This window comes from Schistocerca nitens, chromosome 1 (assembly GCF_023898315.1).
Source record: "Schistocerca nitens isolate TAMUIC-IGC-003100 chromosome 1, iqSchNite1.1, whole genome shotgun sequence".
NCBI lineage: Eukaryota > Metazoa > Arthropoda > Insecta > Orthoptera > Acrididae > Schistocerca > Schistocerca nitens.
Genome location: NC_064614.1, coordinates 128430921 through 128443696, shown reverse-complemented (window position 1 = coordinate 128443696; position 12776 = coordinate 128430921). Strand labels below are relative to the sequence as shown.

General features: G+C 44.6%; 1 protein-coding gene across 1 annotated transcript in view; it reads right to left on the bottom strand.

Annotated features, from left to right (window-relative positions):
• LOC126205244 (tubby-related protein 4) overlaps positions 1–12776 on the bottom strand; it is a 518596-nt gene that overhangs the window by 120739 nt on the left and 385081 nt on the right. The window lies entirely within an intron of this gene.

Below are 12776 nucleotides of genomic sequence, written 5' to 3'. Positions count from 1 at the left end.
AACAAAAGGGCGCAGAATATCGCTGACGTATCGCTGTGCTATAAGGGTGCCGACGGTGACCAAGGGTGCCAAGTGTGCCCAAAAGGGTCCTGCTATCAAAAGAAATGGCACCCCAGACCATAACTCCTTGATTGTCGTGTCGTATGGCGGACGACAGTTAGGTTGCTCTCCCACCACTGGCAAGGGAGTCTCCAAACACGACTTCAGCCTGGAATCTCATTGACTGGAGTAGAATAATCTTCAGTGATGAGTCCCACCCCGAACTGGCTGCTTGTGTCCGTGCTTCCCAAGCCCTACCTCGTCCAGCAAGCCTGCCAGATCTCTACCCAACTCTAAAGGTATGGAGTATTACGGGCAGGCCCCCTCCGACCAGCTCGGGATTTTGAAGATGTAACACACCAGTTTGACAGAATCTGGTACGATATCCCTAATAAGTGCATCCAACAAGTCTATCAATCACCGCCAAGCCGAATAACTGCTTGCATAAGCGCCAGAGTTGGGGCAACGCGTTATTGACTTGCTCAATTTGTGAAGCTCTTTCTCGTAAATAAATCATCCAGTTTTTCTGAAATCGTAACATTCGTTTGCATATGTAATCGCATCTACCGATTTCATTCCCATTAGGGTAGTTCCTTCGTGGTGCGTCGCTTTTTTTGTCTTATAGTGTATTTGGGAAGCAGACAGAATTTATGTAGCTTACACGTTGTTAAGATGTAGTGTGATGGCTTACAATTCAACTCATATTTTATTATAATGAATGAGATGATGATTTGTTGGTCAGTGCTCTTGTTATAATAAACTGCTTCTCAATAAGATTGTCACATAGTGATTTAAAAATCATGATTGAGTACAAATAACAAGGTTTCTGATTCAAGGAAAGTCAATGGCTCAAAACCTATCTTTTTACACTTCCATTTTTATCGCGAAGTTCTCTGAGGGTTGCTGGTAAAGAAGAAATTAGAAGACAGTGTGTAAACTCGTCTTTTGCCTACTACATTACACCATTGTGCTGGTCGCTCGCACAATTTTAATCTGCCGCTCGGCAGATGGTCTGAAATATTTTCCTCCTCGCTTGGTGGAGGGCATTTGGGAATTTTTAAGAATCGTGGGAAAATTCATCCTATATTTATTTTGGGAATATGAATAGAGAGATTAGAGATACTCCATTTGTGTAAGACTTGTGAAGAAGGTAAGGCTCCGCAGAACACTAAGATTGGTTTTCTTGCATTCATATTGGTAGAAAGACCGTTTGAGAAGTTATACGTGCATTTCTCAGGTCCCGTTCTATGAACCAGAATATGATTTAAATATGCAAAAGTTTGTATGGATGCATTTTCCCAGTTTGTGTAGCTTTCCGAGGAAGGTGGCTACGGCCCAGTCGGCCATAGAAACCCTAGAAAAGTGTATTTCGAGCAAGTGACTGTCATGGATAATGTGACGGCCTTTATTTTTAAGGGCCTTAAGAGATGTAGCATTATATCACTGGTGCCTATTACCTCCACCCTTCCTATTCAGAGAGAGTTAACAGGATTCTTGGGGCTGCTCTTATTGCTCATCACAGTCATGACCAGCCAGGATGGGATAAGTCGCTGTGATGCCTGATGATCGCCTTCAGTACAGCTACGCACACAACGCCACCATGGTTGAATTGCTTCTCACGTTTAAGGTAAATTCTCCCTTCACTAATTTATGGCCGATTAATGATTTGTTACGGGAGACAGTCACTCCAACCAACTTGACTGAAAGTTGGAAACGTGCTAAAAGTAATGTTCTTAGAGTTCATGTTCAACAGACTAAATAGTACAACAGAGGTTGACAGTCTAAAAGTTTTAAGGTGTATGATATGGCTATGTTGAAGATTTTCGGTGTCATTAGTATGGTGGGCAATAAGATAATCGATAAATTTCTGTCTAGGTTCATGGAGCAGTTACGGATTTTGAAGTTTTTAACTTCAGTGACAATATTGGTACGGAACCCAGTTCTGGCCAGCAAAAGAGGATCCACCTTTCTCAGCCGGCCAGAGTGGCCGTGCGGTTCTAGGCGCTACAGTCTGGAGTTGGGCGACCATGCCTCGGGCATGGATGTGTGTAATGTCCTTAGGTTAGTTAGGTTTAATTAGTTCTAAGTTCTAGGCGACTGATGACCTCAGAAGTTAAGTCGCATAGTGCTCAGAGCCATTTGAACCATTTGAACCACCTTTCTCAAATCAAGCTGGTTCAAAAGCAAATGAGGTAAAGTATAAGCATTCCCTGGGAATGTGGGGTAATTTATCGTTTTCTTTGTATCATTTTGGTTGTTCTGCTTTCGCTTCATCTAGAAACTTGTTGTGTATTTCATTCCAGAGTAATGAGATTATGTCTGGATATAGTTTTAGTTTTTAGATTCTCTCTTTTAGTGAACCGAGCGAGGTGGCGCAGTGGTTAGACACTGGACTCGCATTCGGGTGGACGACGGTTCAATCCCGCGTCCGGCCATCGTGATTTAGGTTTTCCGTGATTTCCCTAAATCATTCCAGGCAAATGCCGGGATGGTTCCTCTGAAAGGGCACGGCCGACTTCCTTCCGTAATCCGATGAGACCGATGGCCACGCTGTCTGGTCTCCTTCCACAACCAACCAACCAACCAACCATCTCTTTTTAGCTCTGATGACGTTTTATTTTGGGATCACGTCCTTTGGGGTCTTCGTACATATGATGTTACACAGACTAAAGTGGGAGGACAGTATTTACCGGTTACCCACACATTTTGGATCAGCCGCTTGGCTGATCGTCTGAAGGAAGTCTACACTGCGCCACCTACTGGGAATGGTCGGTACGCAGAGCCCACACATTGGTGCAGCGTGTACAGGCTAGGACAGAGTGAATCTAGTGAATAGCGGCAGAGGCACGCACGGAGAGATGACTTGTGGCTTGCGGAAAACAGACAGCTGTTTTGGAAGCCGCCAACCGATGCTATAGGACGGGATATCTTGAAACTCTCTGTAGCTGTGACACAAGAGTGGACAGCACGGTTTGTGGCGATTGGTTACGAAATGTGGGGAACGTTATAAGTTTCAGCAGCAGTGAATTACAAGGTACTGTACAGCGGCGGCACTCTCTTTTCTGTTGAACTGCGATGGAATTGCATTTCGAATGACGGATGTTGACTGGTGTTATATTCATGCTATAAGAAGAGATATATACAGGGTGGTCCATTGATAGTGACCGGGCCAAATATCTCACGAAATAAGCATCAAACGAAAAAACTACAAAGAACGAAACTCGTCTAGCTTGAAGGGGGAAACCAGATGGCGCTATGGTTGGTCCGCTAGATGGCGCTGCCATAGGTCAAACGGATATCAACTGCGTTTTTTAAAATAGGAACTCCCATTTTTGATTACATATTCGTGTAGTACGTAAAGAAATATGAATGTTTTAGTTGGACCCCTTTTTTCCGTTTTTGATAGATGGCGCTGTAACAGTCACAAACGTATAAGTACGTGGTATCACGTAACATTCCCCCAGGGCGGGCGGTATTTGCTTCGTGATACATTACCCGTGTTAAAATGGACCGTTTACCAATTGCGGAAAAGATCGATATCGTGTTGATATATGGCTATTGTGATCAAAATGCCCAACGGGCGTATTGCGCGAGAATCGAGAATCTCAAAAACGTCGGTGTTGAGAATGCTATATCAACATTGCACCCGTACCATATTTCTATGCACCAGGAATTGCATGGCGACGACTTTGAACGTCGTGTACAGTTCTGCCACTGAGCACAAGAGAACTTACGGGACGATGACAGATTTTTTGCACTCGTTCTATTTAGCGACGAAGCGTCATTCACCAACAGCGGTAACGTAAACCGGCATTATATGCACTATTGGGCAACGGACAATCCACGATGGTTGCGACAAGTGGAACATCAGCGACCTTGTGGGAGGAAGGATAATTGGCCCCCATTTTATCGATGCCAATCTAAATGGTGCAATGTATGCTGATTTCCTACGTAATGTTCTACCGATATTACTACAAGACGTTTCACTGCATGACAATGGCGATGTACCTTCAAAATGATGGATGTTCGGCACATAGCTCGCGTGCGGTTGGAGCGATATTGAATAGCATATTTCATGACAGGTGGATTGGTCGTCGAAGCACCATACCATGGCCCGCACGTTCACCGGATCTGACATCCCTGGATTTCTTTCTGTGGGGAAAGTTGAAGGATATTTGCCATCGTGATCCACCTACAACGCCTGACAACATGCGTCGGCGCATTGTCAATCCATGTGCGAACATTACTTAAGGCGAACTACTGGCTGTTGAGAGGAAAGTCGTTACACGTATTGCCAAATGCATTGAGATCGACGGACATCGTTTTGAGCATTTATTACGTTAATGTGGTATTTACAGGTAATCACGCTGTAACAGCATGCGCTCTCAGAAATGATAACTTCACAAAGGTACATGTATCACATTGGAACAACCGAAATAAAATTTTCAAACATACCTACGTTCTGTATTTTAATTTAAAAAACCTACCTGTTACCAACTGTTCGTCTAAAATTTTGAGCCATATGTTTGTGATTATTACAGCGCCATCTATCACAAAGCGAAAAAAGTGCTCCAACTAAAACATTCATATATCTTTACGTACTACACGAATATGTAGTAAAAATGGGTGTTCCTATTTTAAAAAACGCAGTTGATATCCGTTAGACCTATGGCAGCGCCATCTAGCGGGCCAACCATAACGCCATCTGGTTTCCGCCTTCAAGCTAGACGAGTTTCGTTCTTTGTAGTTTTTTCGTTTAACGCTTATTTCGTGAGATATTTGGCCCGGAAACGATCAATGGACCACCCTGTATTATCGTATTGATCTGTATTGCAAGATGTTATTAGCAGTTCACTTCATCACCCCGTTGGGATATACAACGAGGTGACAAAAGTCAGCCGGCCGAAGTGGCCGTGCGGTTAAAGGCGCTGCAGTCTGGAACCGCAAGACCGCTACGGTCGCAGGTTCGAATCCTGCCTCGGGCATGGATGTTTGTGATTTCCTTAAGTTAGTTAGGTTTAACTAGTTCTAAGTTCTAGGGGACTAATGACCTCAGCAGTTGAGTCCCATAGTGCTCAGAGCCATTTGAACCATTTTTGACAAAAGTCACGGGATAGCGATATGCTCGTATACACATGGCGGTAGTATTGAATGCACAAAGGCATAAAGGGTAGTACTTTGTCAGAGCTGTCACCTGTACTCTGGTGATTCATATGAAATGGTGTCTGGCGTGATTATCGCCGCACCAAGCGAATTAACAGACTTTGAAAGTGAAATTGTTGTTGGAGCTGCACAGATGGGACGTTCAATGTCGGAAATCGTTAGGATATTCTACAGTATATTCCGATATACACAGTGTCAAGAGCGTGCCGGGAATACCACATTTCAGGCTTTACCTCTCACTACGGACAACGCAGTGGGCAATGGCCTTGAATTGACCAAGAGCAGCGACATATGCTTAGGGTTGTCAGTGCTAACAGACGAGCAACACTGCTTGAAATAACCGCAGAAATCAATGTGGGACGCACAACGGATGTGTCTGTTTGGACAATGCGGAGAAATTCAGCATTAATGGGCTGTGGCACCAGACGACCGATTCAAGTGCCTTTGCTAACTCCTAGCGTCTTGATCATATCTGTTGGACAGGAAAACCGTAGCCTGGTCAGATGAGACCCGATTTCAGTTGGTTCGAGTGTGGCGCATGCGCCGCAAAGCCATGGACCAAAGTCGTCAACAAGGCAATGTGCAAGCTAGTGGTGGCTCCATAATGGTGTGGCCTGTGTGTACGTGAAATGGACTGGCTCCTCTGGTCCAATTAAACCACTAATTGAGAAGCCATCCATTGACTTCATGTTCCCAAACAAAGGCGGAATTTTTATGGACGACAGTGCGCCATATCACTGGGCCGCAATTGTTCGTGATTGGCTTGAAGAACATTCTGGCAATTCCACTGACAAGGGAACCTCCCCATCGCACCCCCCTCAGATTTAGCTATAAGTTGGAACAGTGGATAGGCCTTGAAAAACTGAACACAGATCAATCGAGAAAACAGGAAGAAGTTGTGTGGAACTATGAAAAAAATTAGCAAAATATACGAACTGAGTAGTCCACGTGCAACATATGCAACTTCAAGGGTGACATGCAGCCAGGAGCGCCGTGGTCTTGTGGTTAGCGTGAGTAGCTGCGGAATAAGAAGTCCACGGTTCAAGTCTTCCCGCGGCTGAAAATTTTAATTTTTTGTTTTCAGACAATTATTATCTGTCCGTCTGTCCGTCCGATGCGATCACTTTTTTGGGAGTGATAATCACATCCACAAGAAAACCTAAATCGGGCAAGGTAGAAGAATCTTTTTACCCATTCGCCAAGCGTGCAAGTTAGGTGGGTCGACAACATGACTGTCATGTGACGCACATGGCGTCAACACTATCGTATAGAATATATCAGACGTGTTTTCCTGTGGAGGAATCGGTTGATCTATGACCTTGCGATGAAATGTTTTCAGTTCCCATTGGAGAGGCACGTCCTTTCGTCTACTAATCGCACGGTTTTGCGGTGCGGTCGCAAAACACAGAAACTAAACTTATTACAGTGAACAGAGACGTCAATGAACGAACGGACAGATCATAACTTTGCGAAAATAAAAGAAGTAAATTTTTCGCCCGGGGAAGGACTTGAACCGTGGACCTCTTACTCCGCAGCTAATCACGGTAACCACAAGACCACGGCGCTCCTGGCTGTATGTCACCCTTGAAGTTGCATATGTTGCACGTGGACTACTCAGTTCGTATATTTTGCTAATTTTTTTCATAGTTCCATACAACTTCTTCCTGTTTTCTCGATTGATCTGTGTTCAGTTTTTCAAGGCCTATCCACTGTACCAACTTATAGCTAAATCTGAGGGGGGTGCGATGGGGAGGTTCCCTTGTGAGCACATGCCCGCGAATGGCAAAGGTCCCGAGTTCGAGTCTCGGTCCAGCACACAGTTTTAATCTGCCAGGAAGTTTCATATCAGCGCACACTCCGCTGCAGAGTGAAAATCTCACTCTGGAAACATCCCCCAGACTGTGGCTAAGCCATGTATCCGCAATATCCATTCTTTCAGGAGTGCTAATTCTGCAAGGTTCGCAGGAGAGCTTCTGTTAAGTTTGGAAGGTAGGAGACGAGGTACTGGCAGAAGTAAAGCTGTGAGGAATGGGTGTGAGTAGTACTCGGTTAGCTCCGTGGTGGCCGGCACGGTAGCTCAGCGTGTTCGTTCAGAGGGTTAGCAGTCCTCTGAAATAAAAAAACTGAGCTAATCGATCAACAACGAACTTAGACGGATGTCTTAGGACGTCCGCCCCGAGCAGATTCAACGAACGAAAACGAACAAAATGAGACTAAAAAAAAAAAAGTGGTAGAGCGCTTGCCCGCAAAAGACTAAGGTCCCGAGTTCGAGTCTCGGTCCAGCACACATTTTTAATCTGCCAGGAAGTTTCATATCAGCGCACACTCCGCTGCAGAATGAAAATCTCATTCTCGAAACCACGTGGAGTTGCTGCACTATTGTGGGCGAAAGGAGGTCCGACACGATATTAGGAGATTTCTCTTGACTTTTGCCACCTCAGTGTACAGTGGGTCCAAAGCATTTTAGGCACCATCGCGATACTGCATTGTACCTTAAACCGCTAGTATGTCATTTGAGTTTAGCTGCTTAATGCTGCCTTGAATGAACTGTAACATGAACATGTTATTGCGTGTCATTGATTGGCTGTGAGTGAGTGGGCTATAAGGCAAACAAAGGAAAGTCCTCGTGGCAGTTTTAGCAGAGCTAGTGTATGTCTGATTTCATGAATTGTTAGCTTAAGGGGATTTACTTGATAAGTCGTTAATATGTAGGTCACATCACCTGCATGCGTCAGTCGTTACTTTCTGTGAGGGTCTGATACTATTTCTGTGTCATATTAACACGAGTTCTATTGCAGATTCCATGTAAGTTAATCTGCCTTGCCTTGTTAAGAGATGGACTAACCTGACCCACACAATCTATTCTAATTCATTAATGTTAACCCACCGTTTGAGATGCAGAACCATGTTTAGATGCGTCCTTGTACTAAAATATTTTGCACCGTGTAAGAGATGGTAAAATTACCTTCTAATAAAATTTTTGAATCTTTCTTAAAAGGACAAAAACACTAATTTTCAATAAAATAAATTTTCTTGTAATTTGGTCAGACTATTGTGTTTTTATGGATATTATGTCCAAAATAAATTTTGACTTTAGCAAAGAGTTCTTAATGCATGATGAGTGTGAACAATACAAATTAAGGTGTTGTGATGTTCTTGGAAAATAAATGTATAATGTATGTGAACTGGCCGAGCTCATGACACAGTTCCACCTAATTGTACTGGTATATTGTTTTGATTGTTTTGATGGTTGGTTAGTTTTGTGCTTGGGTGGTATAGATATGAAAAAATAGTTCATTTAATTAATATTGATCATACGTATAGACTGAAGCGTCGAGTGAAAATTTGTATCAAGGCCAGGAATCGACTGCGGGTCTCCTGATTACTAGGCAGCTGTGTTAGCAACTAAGCCACCGTGGCACAGCGCTTCACACAAGTTCACGGATTACCCTGACACACTTCTCTCCTCGATAAAAATTCTGACTGCTGCCTCAGTCTACTTTAAATACCCTCTTACAAAAGAACAAAATTCTATTTGTGTGCAAGGGGAATTTCGAGTAGACTGGGGCAGCAGTCAGAATTTTTATTAAGAAGGAAAGTGAGCCAGGGTAAGCCGTGCAGTTGTGTGAACCGCTGTGCCACGGTGGCTTAGAGGCCTAGTAATCAGGTGATCCACATTCGATTTCTGGCCTTAATACAAATTTTCACTCGACGCTTCAGTCTATATACAAAAACCGTGTCTTTATGAAACCAGTCAAGTCTCTGAAATTGTGTCATTTCATTATTATTGGTCCTTTTGTGCATTTTATCTGAATGTCCCTTCATTGCTGGTGTGTATGCAGGGCTGTCCCCTGCACAGTTGGACCACCACACTTCCCCCTGTTTTTAGTGTGCTAGGTGCGGCCGCTACCTCATCCACGGGGTTGTTTGTAAACAGACGAGACAAGGCACTGTGTACAGTCGAGCCGCCAGCAGCTGCCACAGTGTCTGGGGCCACCAGCTTCGCCCCTGTGTGGTGCCTGAGCCGCAGTACGTAGAGCTTCGATAGGCGGGTACTACCTTACGACCGGGTAGTGACGTGTTCACGCGGTACCGTGCCGTATCCTTCCGCTGACGACTACGTAGGCCCGCGCTCCGCCCAGGGCTTCAAGCAGGCCGCACCAGCAGATCACCGTGCTGAGTCACCGCTCTCGCGGTGCGCACCTGTTGCTGACGCCACGCAGAACCTCCGCCTGCCGCTCCTAGGTGCTACGCCACGCTTCTCGTCATCCCACGTCATTATCCGAGGCATCGACACCGATATCTGCCGACACCAGACGGTCCGGAAGTACTGTCGTCTCAAAAACATAATCCGAGTACCAGGTTGGATCCTAGGGTCAATTTTCCTCGGTTCCTCCTGCTCCGCCGCCTACAACGACTTGTGGGCTTCCAATCTCTGGAAGCATCTCGCACAGACATTTTCTGTTTGTACTTTAGTTGTGTTGCCATTCACCCACGGACATGGTCTTCCAGTTCTGTCTTCTATACTGATAATACACTAAAGAGACAAAGAAACTGGTACACCTGCCTAATATAGTGCAGGGCCCTCGGCGAGCACGCAGAAGTGCAGCATCACGTCGTGGCATGGACTCGACTAATGTCTGAGGTAGTGCTCGTGGGAATTGACACCATGAATCCGGCGGGGCTGTCCATAAATCTGTAAGAGTACGAGGTGGTGATCTCTTCTGAACAGCACGTTGTAAGGCATCCCAGATATACTCAATATTGGTGGCCAAAGGAAGTGTCTAAACTCAGAAGAGTTTTCCTGGAGCCCCTACGTAGCAATTCTGAACGTGTGAGGTGTCGCATTGTTCTGCTGGAATTGCCCAAGTCCGTCGGAATGCCCAATGGACATGAATGGATGCAGCTGATCAGACAGAATGCTCACGTACGTGTCAGCTGTCAGAATCTTATCTAGACGTATCAGGGGTCCCATATCACTCCAACTGCTCACGCTCCACACCATTACAGAGCCTCCACCATCTTGAACAGTCCCATGCTGACATGCAGGGTCCAGGTCCGTTGATTCATGAGGTTGTCTCCATACCGGTACACGTCCATCCGCTCGATACAATTTGAAACGACCAGGCAACATGTTTCCAGTCATAAACAGTCTAATGTCGGTGTTGATGGGCCTAGTCTAGGTGTAAAGCTTTGTGTCGTGCAGTCATCAAGGGTACATAACGATGTTATTTATTATAAATACTGTATTTGCATTATTGTTGCATAGGTCAACGACTGGAATGTTTGCGCAGTGGCCAGAAACCTTAACGTGACTCTCATCTATGCCAGAAAGTAAACATAAGTTACACATTGTGATTTCATTTATTGGAAAGTCCAGTAATGTAGTGGAGTATTTTATCTGCTATTAAATGATGAATACTTTTTTAATTCGACTTGTATTTGATTGCTTACTGCACCACCCCAATATATTTTGAGAAAGTCTGACCAATGTAAGTTGAAACTGCAATTCAAATACGTCCTCTCTGCGGGCTATGCGCTGTGAGTTCTCTTTTACTTTTAATGTAATTTTAATATTTATCATGTTGACAACACATGATTCTTTTATTTATATAGAACACGACTTTACATCAAGTATGTGTTTCAGATGCTTAATAGTACCTCAATAGTGAAATTGTGTGGCAGTGTAACATACAAGCATATTTTAATCTAAGGAACAACAACCAGGGCAGCAGATTATTGTCATTCAGAAAATAAAGAAGATCACATGTAGTGCAACAATTTCGAAATCTGAGCCGTATCTAATGTCTCCATGTCATCACACATCACTTATTTTTAAATTGAGTAAAGAGTCTCATGTCTGGAACTAGTGACGTTTAACTACTTTTCAGTCTCATAAGAGATTCTGGATAAGAAAAAATGGCTCTGAGCACTATGGGACTCAACTGCTGTGGTCATAAGTCCCCTAGAACTTAGAACTACTTAAACCTAACTAACCTAAGGACAGCACACAACACCCAGCCATCACGAGGCAGAGAAAATCCCTGACCCCGCCGGGAATCGAACCCGGGAACCCGGGCGTGGGAAGCGAGAACGCTAACGCACGACCACGAGATGCGGGCATTCTGGATAAGACTTAAGTGTCATAAAATAGTAACGGCAATTACAATCAAACCAGCAGAACAGCCGTAATAATAATTTCTGTATAACGGCAAACAGGAAAATTTTCACATTCAATTTATATCTGATTTCTGTTTCTATGAACATGTTGCGCTATCCACATTAATATCTTTGGGCTGTTTTTTGAGGAGCTTTTGCCGCGAGCACATTCTGAATTTTTGATAAAGTGAAATTATTTCACTTTGCTGGTATAGAATATTTTTTGAAAAACAGTGCTTAAAAATACCAGCAGCCACTCCGTTTAGTGGGACTTTTCTACTCATATTTCAAATTATTAGTTTCAGTACGTTTCTTGACCAGTTGCTGGTTTTTCTTAATTCAGTGTTCTCTAGAAAAGGAAGACCACATACCATACGCTAAATAAAAAGAAGACAAAATATTTATGGAAACATTTTGTCGGATTTCGAGTATTTAAAACTGACAAACACACAAATAATGTTAGAGTAAACGTCGACAAGTGCGAGGCCGTTCTGTTCACTAGAAGACTGAAGCAAGTGCGCAAACATCAGCACTGCAACCCAATAACACTACACACACGCCCAATACGTTTCCGCGAGAAGGTCAAATACCTCGGTGTCTGGCTGGACAGGAAACTACTCTGGGGGGACCACTTTCAACACGTGACCAACAAAGCTAACGCGAGGCTCAAACAACTCTACCCTATGCTTAACAGGCGTAGCACACTGAACAGGAGGGTGTCCAGGTCCATGTACATGACACTTATTCGACCCCTGATGACGTACGCAGCCCCTGTCTGGGGATACGCAGCGCCAACTCGCCTGCGCCGTCTGCAGCTCATACAGAACAAAGTACTCAAAATCATAAGCAACGCTCCGCGCTACACACGCATCGCGGACCTTCACCGGGAATACCGGCTAGATACTATCTTGCAGGTATTCCAAAAACTCTCCACACGACTGTACAATAACACGAGACACTCGCGCAACCCGTTTATCCTTTCTCTGGGTAACTACGACCACAACCATAGATGGAAGCATAACAGACCAAAGACATTACTGGCTAGGAACTGAACATCTATGGTCTATAGAACGCTAACACGACAGTACTGGCGAGCCTCTGCAACACAGTTATTACTGGAAACCCAGATGTTCGACCAGCCGAAAAACAGACAACCGCAGGGAAACCGTACTGTACACAGCACGCAAACCAGCCACACACACCCCCTACACCGTCTGTGAGCCGATCTATGACCGATCGCCCACTAATCTACAACGACCTTGAACTGTTGCAGGGATGCAGCAACTGCAGCAAGCGCCGCAACATGCTCCAACAACGACAAAGGTAACGATGCACGATACCTCGAACTAACACAACCACACCTTGCATGCACTGTCGCAGATAGCAAGCCGCTACTGCCCTTACTACCCGTCCTA